This window comes from Dipodomys ordii, unplaced genomic scaffold (genome assembly GCF_000151885.1).
Source record: "Dipodomys ordii isolate 6190 unplaced genomic scaffold, Dord_2.0 Scaffold43, whole genome shotgun sequence".
Classification (NCBI taxonomy): domain Eukaryota; kingdom Metazoa; phylum Chordata; class Mammalia; order Rodentia; family Heteromyidae; genus Dipodomys; species Dipodomys ordii.
In genome coordinates this window covers 17,545,799-17,555,600 of record NW_012267259.1, presented here as the reverse complement: position 1 = coordinate 17,555,600, position 9,802 = coordinate 17,545,799, and positions in this window count along the sequence as shown.

The following is a 9,802-nucleotide window of genomic DNA, read 5'->3' as shown; positions in this document are numbered from 1 at the left end:
GCCGCCGCCACCGCCGCCGGCGGCTGGCTGGTGCTCAGCTGTGTATTCTTGCCTTGGCTTTCTCTCACTTGTCTAACTCTCTGTCCTGTGATGGCACACTTGGTGTGTTTCTCTGGCTTAGGACTATTCACTGGAACTCTAAAACTGCTTTCTATGCGAGAGCTTGTTCAGCTTCCAGCTTCTCCTCCGCCATCTTGTCCTCTCTTGTTTATCTTTTTTTAAATAAATGAAGACTTTTGTTTTATCATGTGACCAGAATCATCAATTGAATACTCACCTTTCTTTATTTTCATCTAAGACTTCTATTTTCATTTATTCAAAATCATGTTTTAATTGTCAGTAATTGCATGTATTTATGGAGCACAGTTTGATGTTTTCTATACATCCAAATGTTTAAATTAATCAACAAGTCCATTTCATCAGCCACATTTATTTTTGATGTAAACATTACCTCAGGCTCCAAATCAGCAGGAACAGCCTTCCATGAACCAAAGACTCTGGAACTGGGAGCCAATTTAAACATTTGTTCTTATTGCATTGATTTACCTCAGATGCTAATGACAGTTGTAAAAATTTAACACAAAATACCAATTAAATTCACTGTTATTTATTATAGTTAGCCATATTTTCTATACAAGTATGAACAGTTGAATAGAACAGGACAGATTGGGGACAAAGGTATTTGAAGACCTCGCATGTCAGTGTTCGCCCCTGCTCTGTGAACCTCCTTCTCTGTGACTTTGACCTTGGACCAACCTTTGCCTCTAGTGTGTCTCCTTCATGTGGCAGCAGCAGAATTGAGGGGCTGTGATTTCATCAGCAGGGCCATAGCAACTGTGGATCTTCTTTCTGCCTTGGCTGACTCTTCAGCTTGCCTGGCTGTGTTTCTAGACAGACAAGTTCAGATAGGTGCACAGAGAATAAAGCAGGCGAGGTTACAAATGAATTAAGAAATGCTGAGAAGGACTGAGGGGGTCCAGGGCATACAAATAAGCTCGAGTTCTCTCATTCCAGGGAACAGACAGGTTAGAGCTTCTGGAGAAAATCCTAGGCTTGAATCCTTCCTGCCCGTACCCCTGAGTCTGAGGCCCATTTCTGCCATTTTGAATTTTGAAATAGTGTGTTCTGTGGTGATAGCTAGTGGGATGATTTCTGTATGTGATCTTTTTTAACTTCAGTCATTCTGCGGTCTCACTGAGCTACATGTTACCCCTTTGTAGAAATTAGTCTTTTAAAATGACCTTTTTCTCCCCAAATAAAATGCCATGGGGAAAAAAATTTCTCCATATTGCTAAAAGTATCTTGGATATTTTGTCTTTTGTTATTTACTTTTTTCTTCCACAAAAGCAAATTAACTGGATACTCCCTAGCCAAAGAAAGCCCACATTTTGGAAATTGTTAACTCACGGAGTGCTAAAAACCATTAAGAGATCATTGCTAGTATCATTCTATGAGTTCCAAGTAGAAGTTCTGCTTTAAAGTTTGTTTACCATTTATTTTTTATTTAAATGGATTGTTTTATGGTTTTGTAGGTTGTTTTACTATAGACTGTTTCCTGCCAATAAGAATACTCAATAAATGAACATTTTTATCGTAGTTGGTGACTTTCTTTTGCTATTTTGAGGCAGTAACAGTTCTTCCACAGCTGCCAGTGGTCTACTTTATTCCATTATGTGTTCAGAATTTTGTTTTCTTTTTTACTATTACATTTTGCTAATTAATTGTATGACTGGTTGCCTCTTACCTCTTTGCATTCTCTTTTTATTTTGGAAAATTTTAGACTATTCTTGGGGTCCTGGGGTTTGAACTCTGGGCCTGGTCACTGTCCCTGAGCTTCTTTTGCTCAAGGCTAGAGTGTTCTACCACTTGAGCCACACTGCCACTTCTGGCTTTTACTGTGATTACTTGAAGATAAGAGTCTCACAGACTTTCCTGCCCAGGGTGACTTTAAACTTCAACCCTCAGATTTCAGCAGCTGAGTAGCTAAGATTAGGGATGTGAGCCACCAGCACTCGGCTAGACTATTCCTCATAGGTCTGTGGTTGTAAAAACATAGTAAAGAATACTAAAACACTGTGTGTGTGTGTGTGTGTGTGTGTGTGTGTGTGTGTGTGTAAATTTTGCTGGTTTGACTAAAACAGTTGTAAGATCTTTTTCCTCTTGATTTTTTGGAAAGTGTCTTCCGTTTCCCAGCCTGTGGCCATGTCCCTGATGGCAGGCGAAGCTCACTTAAGAGAAGAAACTGAGCATGTGGTGGCACTGCTTCGGATAGCAGCATTGGCAGGCTGCTAAGCATGGTAAAGAAGTTATCATCATCTTCATATAGAGAGATGCATGTACACATGGATGCATGTGTGTGTATGATAATGCTGACTGTGTAACTTGACTTTCAAATCCCAACTGGTCACTAGCTATCACATTGGAGTAAGCCTCATGAATATGGTATCCGTACACAACCCAGTGACTGACATAGGGTAAGTGGTTGTCAATATTAGCTATGAGCTGCCATTATATACATTTTTGTTTTACTTAAGGGACTGAGAGCACCTGAATGCTTTTCTCCCAGTTTGTGTTCATGTTAGTTTTCTGATTCATCTTTTATTATGGTGGACAACTTGCAAGGTAAGTTCATAATTAAAATCTTCCTGTTGCATGCAAGTCTTCATTTAAAGTCATCTTGTAACGATTCTGAAGACACTAGATGCTTCCAGACGTGGACACAGCAAAGACAATTCTTCATCAAGGCATAAAATGTTATGTCTGATAAGTCACTTGTAACTTAATGTTGTATTTTACATCTGAGTTACTTCTGTGAAATGATTTGCAGATTTCATGTCAGGTGCAATACATTCTTCTGAGTCTTGACTACATCTATACAGTACTGGGCCACTAAATATTTTGTTGAATAATTTCACTGTGTCTGAACCTTACATTTAAAAAAATATGGAATAAATTGTGGAGCACATGGGCAGCAAAAATGGCGCTGGGAAGGGGTTGAGTGGGCAGAGCCTAATTTACTGTAGAGCACATGGCCAGCCAAGATGGCTCTGGGAGAGAGTAGAGTGGGCAGACCCCAATTGATCTGCCCATCGGTGCCTAACCAGCCCGTGAAGGCTCAGGTGAATGATAGGGTGTGACCTTGACAGTGATTGGTTCCTCTTCCTCCCTTACTATACCACCCACCCTTTTTGTCTTTAAAAGGGGCTGCTCTCTGTTAATAAAAGAGTTTTCTACCTGCTGGATTTGGCTCCCTGCTGTGTCTGATTGTCTCCTGGGCTGAGGGAGGCTAGGAAACGGGCGAGCACCGCACTTACCTTTCCTCGGACCCTGTCCGTCTTTTGTGGGACGGATGAAGACCCAACAATAAATGGCAAGCAGCACAATGTCAAGACTGCAGGTAGACTTCCTTCCTTCCTTCCTTCCTTCCTTCCTTCCTTCCTTCCTTCCCTTCTTCCTTCCTTCCCTCTCTCTATCTCTCTTTCTTAATCATTATTTTGGAATAAGTCAAGAGAAAGAAACCAAAGGAACTTGTCCAGAGAAGGAAGAAGTCAAATTATCCCTCTTTGTAGATATGATCCTATACTTAAAAATCACAGAGAGGTAATAAACACTTTCAGTAATATATCAGGACAAAAATATCAATACAATACAGAAATCAGTGTGCAAGAACAATAAGCAGATGGAGAAACAATCAGAAGAATAATTCCATTCATAATATCTTTGAAAGTAATAAAATATCTAGGCAAAAATTCTAAATAATAAAATCCTAAGGATATGATTATGACCAGACCTTGCTTATGCTCTCTTGTGACAGAGTCAATTGACTTCTCTTGGCTGCTAGAGAACACAGCACAAGGAGTAATGTGTCTGCTCACTGATGGGGAGAGAGATATTTACAGGGATGTTTTATTTAAAGTGATTGCTTTCTGTAATGAGATATCTAAGTCAATATCACTAATATTGAGGGGTGTGTGTTCTTTGCTGGAACATCTGTGCTTATCTGATACTATCAGAGCTCGCTTATCTCAGGTTTCCTTCCGTTATACTACCAATTTTCTTTCTCTATGCAGATAGCTACAGCCGAGGCTAGGAAATGCACAAAATTTAATTACAATTTGGCCATCTTATCACCTATGTCTTAATTATCACTTTTTGTTTCCTGGTTATAGATAATGGCTGGTAAAGTGCTCAAGATTTTTTAATTGTACTTTTGTTTCTATATTTTGATCGTCTAGATTACTTTTTCAAAAGGCAGGAGATGTTGATTTAATTGTCAAAGTGACTGAGGTGCCTCATTTAATAATGGTTTGTAATCACTATGTTATAAATATTACAGTATTACAAATGCAAAAAAGGCAGTGAAAGCTACTCATTTCTTAAAATTTGTGATATGAGTTTCAAGTGTATTCTCTTAAGTCATATCCATATAAAGTGCAGAAATGCTTTTGAATGACAGGTTAAATGTTTATTTGGATACTATCTATTTTTATTAACTGTGCTGTAGCTTAGAAGGATTTGTAGGTCCCACACTGGCCAGGTTGGCATAAGTAATGTTTAAGATAAACTCAAGACATTTGTATCAACAGTGTATCACTGATTTGAGGTGCAAATATTAAAATCCAGATGCTCTCTGAGTTGTCAGCAGTTATGCATTTTTGAGTGATGACTGCGTCACCGTGCTACTATATAAGAAATATCTCCAGACAGGCAATTGCCTTGTAAGATGGCTCCAGATTGGCGGGTGAAAAGGCAGCGTGGCTGTAATACTTCCTATGCCCAAAGTGTCACGTTATCAATTCCTTAAAGGATTATTGGCTGCTCCTCTGTCTCTAGCATGTCATGAAAGCATATTGATGTCCAATTACAATTTTCACCCCAGTGAAAGTAGAGTGTCTTCACCCTTGAAAATTGCACACTGATTATGTCTTTTTTTTTCTCCTCCCTCTGAAGGGTTCTCGATCCCGGAGCTTCATTTGTAGCACTGTTTTCCCTGTTCAGATGTGTGGGCTTCATTTCTCACATTTCCTGAAGTTAGCTGATTGACGAGTGATCTGCTGTGGTATCCAATTGTGGGATTCGTTCACCCATGGGCTGTGAAGACTGCATCCCTGCTGGCTCAATAATTTTCTCATCATATACAACTTGACTCTGACAACAGAGTGACCAGGGTCTCATCTTCCTCCTTACTGGCTTCTCCACGTGGCTTTCCATTTTCTGATTTCCTGTGCCTCTTCTCTAACGATTATCTTTGTGCAGGTCTTGAGAAAAATCTGCCACTGGAAAACTAACATCTTGCTTTTCCCTCAATATCTGTATTGTCAATGAAAACCACTCATGTCCTTCTAACATGAAATTCTTAGTAAGCCTAAAGTCAGTGTAATTTTTTTAATTCAAATTTCAAACAGCGTATAAACCTTGGAAAGAGTGTTTTCAAGACAAGAAGACTTGTGAGACTTTTCTGAGACGTTCTAGCCTTAGTGGGCCACACAGTGTCATTTGGTGTCATGTCTAATGCTGAATGTTTCCAAAGTCCTGAGAGGTCTTAGTGTGGTTTCCTTTTCTCATATGTTCCATGTTACTTTTAATTTCATAAATTTCAAATGATCCCAGTATATTGACACACAAACTGATCCACGGATGCTCTGTAACTTATGACTACATAACCTTATTTTCTGCTCATTTTGTAAATCACAGTAGGTTGACTGCAGTTTCTTTCTTCTTGTATACTGTCTCTCTGTCTCTGTCTCTGTCTGTCTGTCTGTCTGTCTGTCTCTCTCTCTCTCACATACACACATATACACACATAAATTCTCTTCTCACTGCTTTACCATTGGATACTTTCTGGCCATCTCTAATCTCTTCCTTCTAGTCTTTTAACAATTGATTACATTTATTCTTCTCTGATGAGGTTCACAGTACATTTTCTAGCTATAATTTATTTTAAAACTGTGTTTGTGCTTTTGTGTTTATATTCTATAGAGTCTGAGTTGAGTCATTAATATGAAGGAATATAGAGGAATTAGTATTAATTCCTCTAACAGTTTAACATGGACTCGTGAATAAAGTGTGTGACTGTGTGCTTCTGCAGTCAGTGTGGGAGGAAATAGTGTGATTCGATTATCTACAGGGACTACAGCCAGTGAGTGGGAGAGAAGTCCAATAAAACAGGTTCAGATGGACAGTGGTCTGGACAGGAAGTCCTGTGAAAAGCCTCCTGTGCTGGGCTTAGCGCCCAGTAGGTGGCTTCTAGGGAGGTGAGGAGACCACAGAGTGGTGAGCACCAACACTGAGCTCACCCTCTGCTATTAGAAAGGGGGATCTATGGAGGACGTGGATCACGGGAGCTTGATTTGAAAGATGCATCTTGTTCTCTCCCGCCTCCCACATTCCTTCCTTCTTTTTGCCTGGCCACAGGTCAGTATATTGTCTGTCTGTCTGTCTGTCCCATCTATCATCTATCCACCCTATCTATCTGCTTATCATTTATCTATATATCTATCATCTATCTACCCTATCCATCTCTTATCTCTCATCTGTCTATCCTATCATCTCTCCCTCTCTGTCTGTTTCTGTTTCTTTCTGTGTGTTTCACTTTCTCTGTTTCTTTCTCCCTGTTTTTCTTTGTTTCTCTCAGTGTGTTTCTCTCCCTTTCCCTCTCCCTCTCCCTGCTCCTAATGACTGGATTTATTGTCTTCCAGATCCCTCAGAGTGATGTAAAGCTGCCCATTGGCGTTTGTGGTTCTATATCTTTCTCCCTGAGCAGCTAGCAATCGATAAAGCATCCCTCACAAACTAGCAGTTTCAGAATCCACTGCTCCAGTTCTCCTCTCTCCAGGATGTCATGTCTCATGCAGACGTCCGATGCACTTTCTGGGATGACTGGTTCAGCCTGGGAGCATGCGGGGAGTGCGGTCCCAGGCCCATAGGAGACACATGACTGCAGTGGTCCTCAGGGAGGCTCAGTGGTGGCGGGGGTGGGGGGGTGTTGGGGTGGGGGCAAGGGTGGCTGTCCCTCCTCAGAGTGGTTTCATGTCTCCTTCTGAAAGGCAAGTTAGTACCTTGTCTTTCCTAAGTTCCCTCAGGGAATGACTCATTCTACCTTTGTCAGCTTCAGAAAGGTTCCATGTAAAAATAGCTTTTGTTTCTTTCTCAGCCATGCTTTTACTTAAGATTCTCTGAACAAAGTGTAATGAGAACAAAAACAATAAAGTGCTCAGGATTTGGAGCACATTTTCCAACTGAGTGCACAAGTGGATTGTAACATTTATCTCCACTTTCCTGTGCACACCTTCCTTAAGTGTCCACTTTCTGCACATCCTTTATGGCCCGGTGTTGATAACAACTTCCTATATCCAGTATCCAAAAGCTACCTTATCCTTCCTCCGACTTAGGAAGCCCAGCCCAAGTGGCAACGCCGCACATAGGTGTGACAACGGTACTTCATTAATGGCTAGTTTACTTCTCTTCATTGAGATACCTGTGTTGAAAGTCAGTTGTATTTCAGAGACAGGCACTGTGGGAGGTACAGTGGCAGAGGCATCCTGCACGTTGAAAAGGATCATGGTGATCGCATGGCCAAAGTGATCGCCTGTTGTTGTCTTGTGGAAATGAGCGCATGAAACACACGAATGCAACACCTGACTCTTTCTGGAACACCACATACACAGGGCTTCTGCCTGGTTAAAATGGAGTGGAACATAGGGGATTGGATGTTACGAACTTCAGAAAGGAGTGGGGAATTTCTACAGCCATGCATGTCTCTTAAAATGTAGAGCGCTTGCCTTGCATGCATGAGGCCCTGGGTTCGATTCCTCAGCACCACATAAGCAGAAAAAGCTGGAAGTGGCGCTGTGGCTCAAGTGGTAGAGCACTAGCCTTGAGCTGAAAAGCAGAGGGACAGCGCCCAGGCCCAGAGTTCAAGCCCCACAAATGACAGAAACAAAAACCAAAACAAAAAAACCATAAAATGTCTTGTCACAGAGTGACTTACCTTGACTGTAAAAGGAAGGAGAGGCTGCAGGCTTTGCTTAGCTGTGCTAGTGTTACTGCTGTGAACACGGGTCTCTAGCAACTGAACCATGTGCATGGATCAGGGAATGGGAGCAAGCCACACGAAATGTTACATGAGACACTTTATATGTTGTGGACTTAACAGTCAGATGATCGTGACGTTACTGAATTTCTTCAACTGTAAATACCATGGCAAGTTCAGATTTTAATTGCTAAAGATCATGTTGTAAATAATGGCTAATATTGACTGAATTCTTACTAGGACAGGTGTGATTCTTTCTTAGCAAACAAGATTACCTGTCTGTAATTCCAGCTGTACTGAAGGTGTAGGTAGGAAGATTGCCATCTGAGAGTAGCTTCCAGCAATGCAGGAGATCTTTTGTAAATTATAACTGCAGCGAGAAAAAATTTGGAAGCATGCATCAAGTGGTAGAGCATCTATCAAGTGTGCCATAAGTTCAAACTCCAAAACCACAGTACCTTCTCCCTCCTCCACATATATATATATATATATATATATATATATATATATATATATACTAACACATATATTCATATATACACATTCAACATTTTATTTGTATTAATTCTATTTTTTTACTTTGAAGATACAAAATCTCATATCTATCAGATGATTGAACTTAGTATGTTCTAGAATGTTTTCAATTTTATTGTATAATTTTCACCATTTAAACATTTCTGTAGGTAATTTATAAAATTATGATATATTTTCTATAGTATAGAAGCTGTTCAAAATACATTGAGTCTGTCTTTGCATTGTATTTTGAGCTCTTTACATTTCCTAAGTAATGAGGGGAAAATGTACTGCTCCTTTTCTGTTTCATTTTTGAAATCTATTATTTATTTCACAGAAACAATACGGTCACATGCCACAGCAGTTTATCCTAGGTAATTCTGCAGGCAACAGCTATTTTGCAAAGTAAAATGAATTACATAAAAGCTTATCTTCTCATTAGAAAGTGCATTTAAAATTTTTTTTTAAAAAAAGGTTCACCTTGACATTTAACAAATTAAATACAGTTATTCCTAATGGGAAATTTACATGTCAAGAATGTAACAAATATCTAAAAATGCATTACTATGAAGTTATTAACACTTCTGATTTCATTATTGTCTTTGAAATAACGTATCTTTGAACGTATAAATACTTTTAGATCACGGACACACACAATATATATTTTATTCCATAGAGAAACATCTTAGTATCTTTAGCCTTATAGAATTGAATTGTAGTTTTCACTTTGAAAATAACATTAGCAAGTTGCAATGTAATATTGCAAAAATATTTTTTTCCTTCCTAAGGAGGAAGTGAAGTAGTAAATCTGGTAAATGTCACAAAACTGAGCTCAGATGGAGACTAGTCTATTTCCCTGCATGAAAATGGTCTCCAAGCTTGTTTGAACATCCCGGTACAACTTCTTCTTGGATAGTGTTCAGACTTGATTGTCTCCTCTCTGTTTTTCCCTCTTTCCTTCCGTCTCTGTCCAAGTGTCTAGTGGTGTTCATGCCTACTGTTGGGCACACAAAATAGCGATGATTAAAACATTTGTCATTAAGATATTTGACTGGGAATATTAAAAAACATAAAGAGAAAAAGGCGACAAGATGGCGGAGGAGAAGCTGGAAGCTGAACAAGCTCTCGCATAGAAAGCAGTTTTAGAGTTCCAGTGAACAGTCCTAAGCCAGAGAAACACACCAAGTGTGCCATCACAGGACAGAGAGTTAGACAAGTGAGAGAAAGCCAAGGCAAGAATACACATCTGAGCACGAG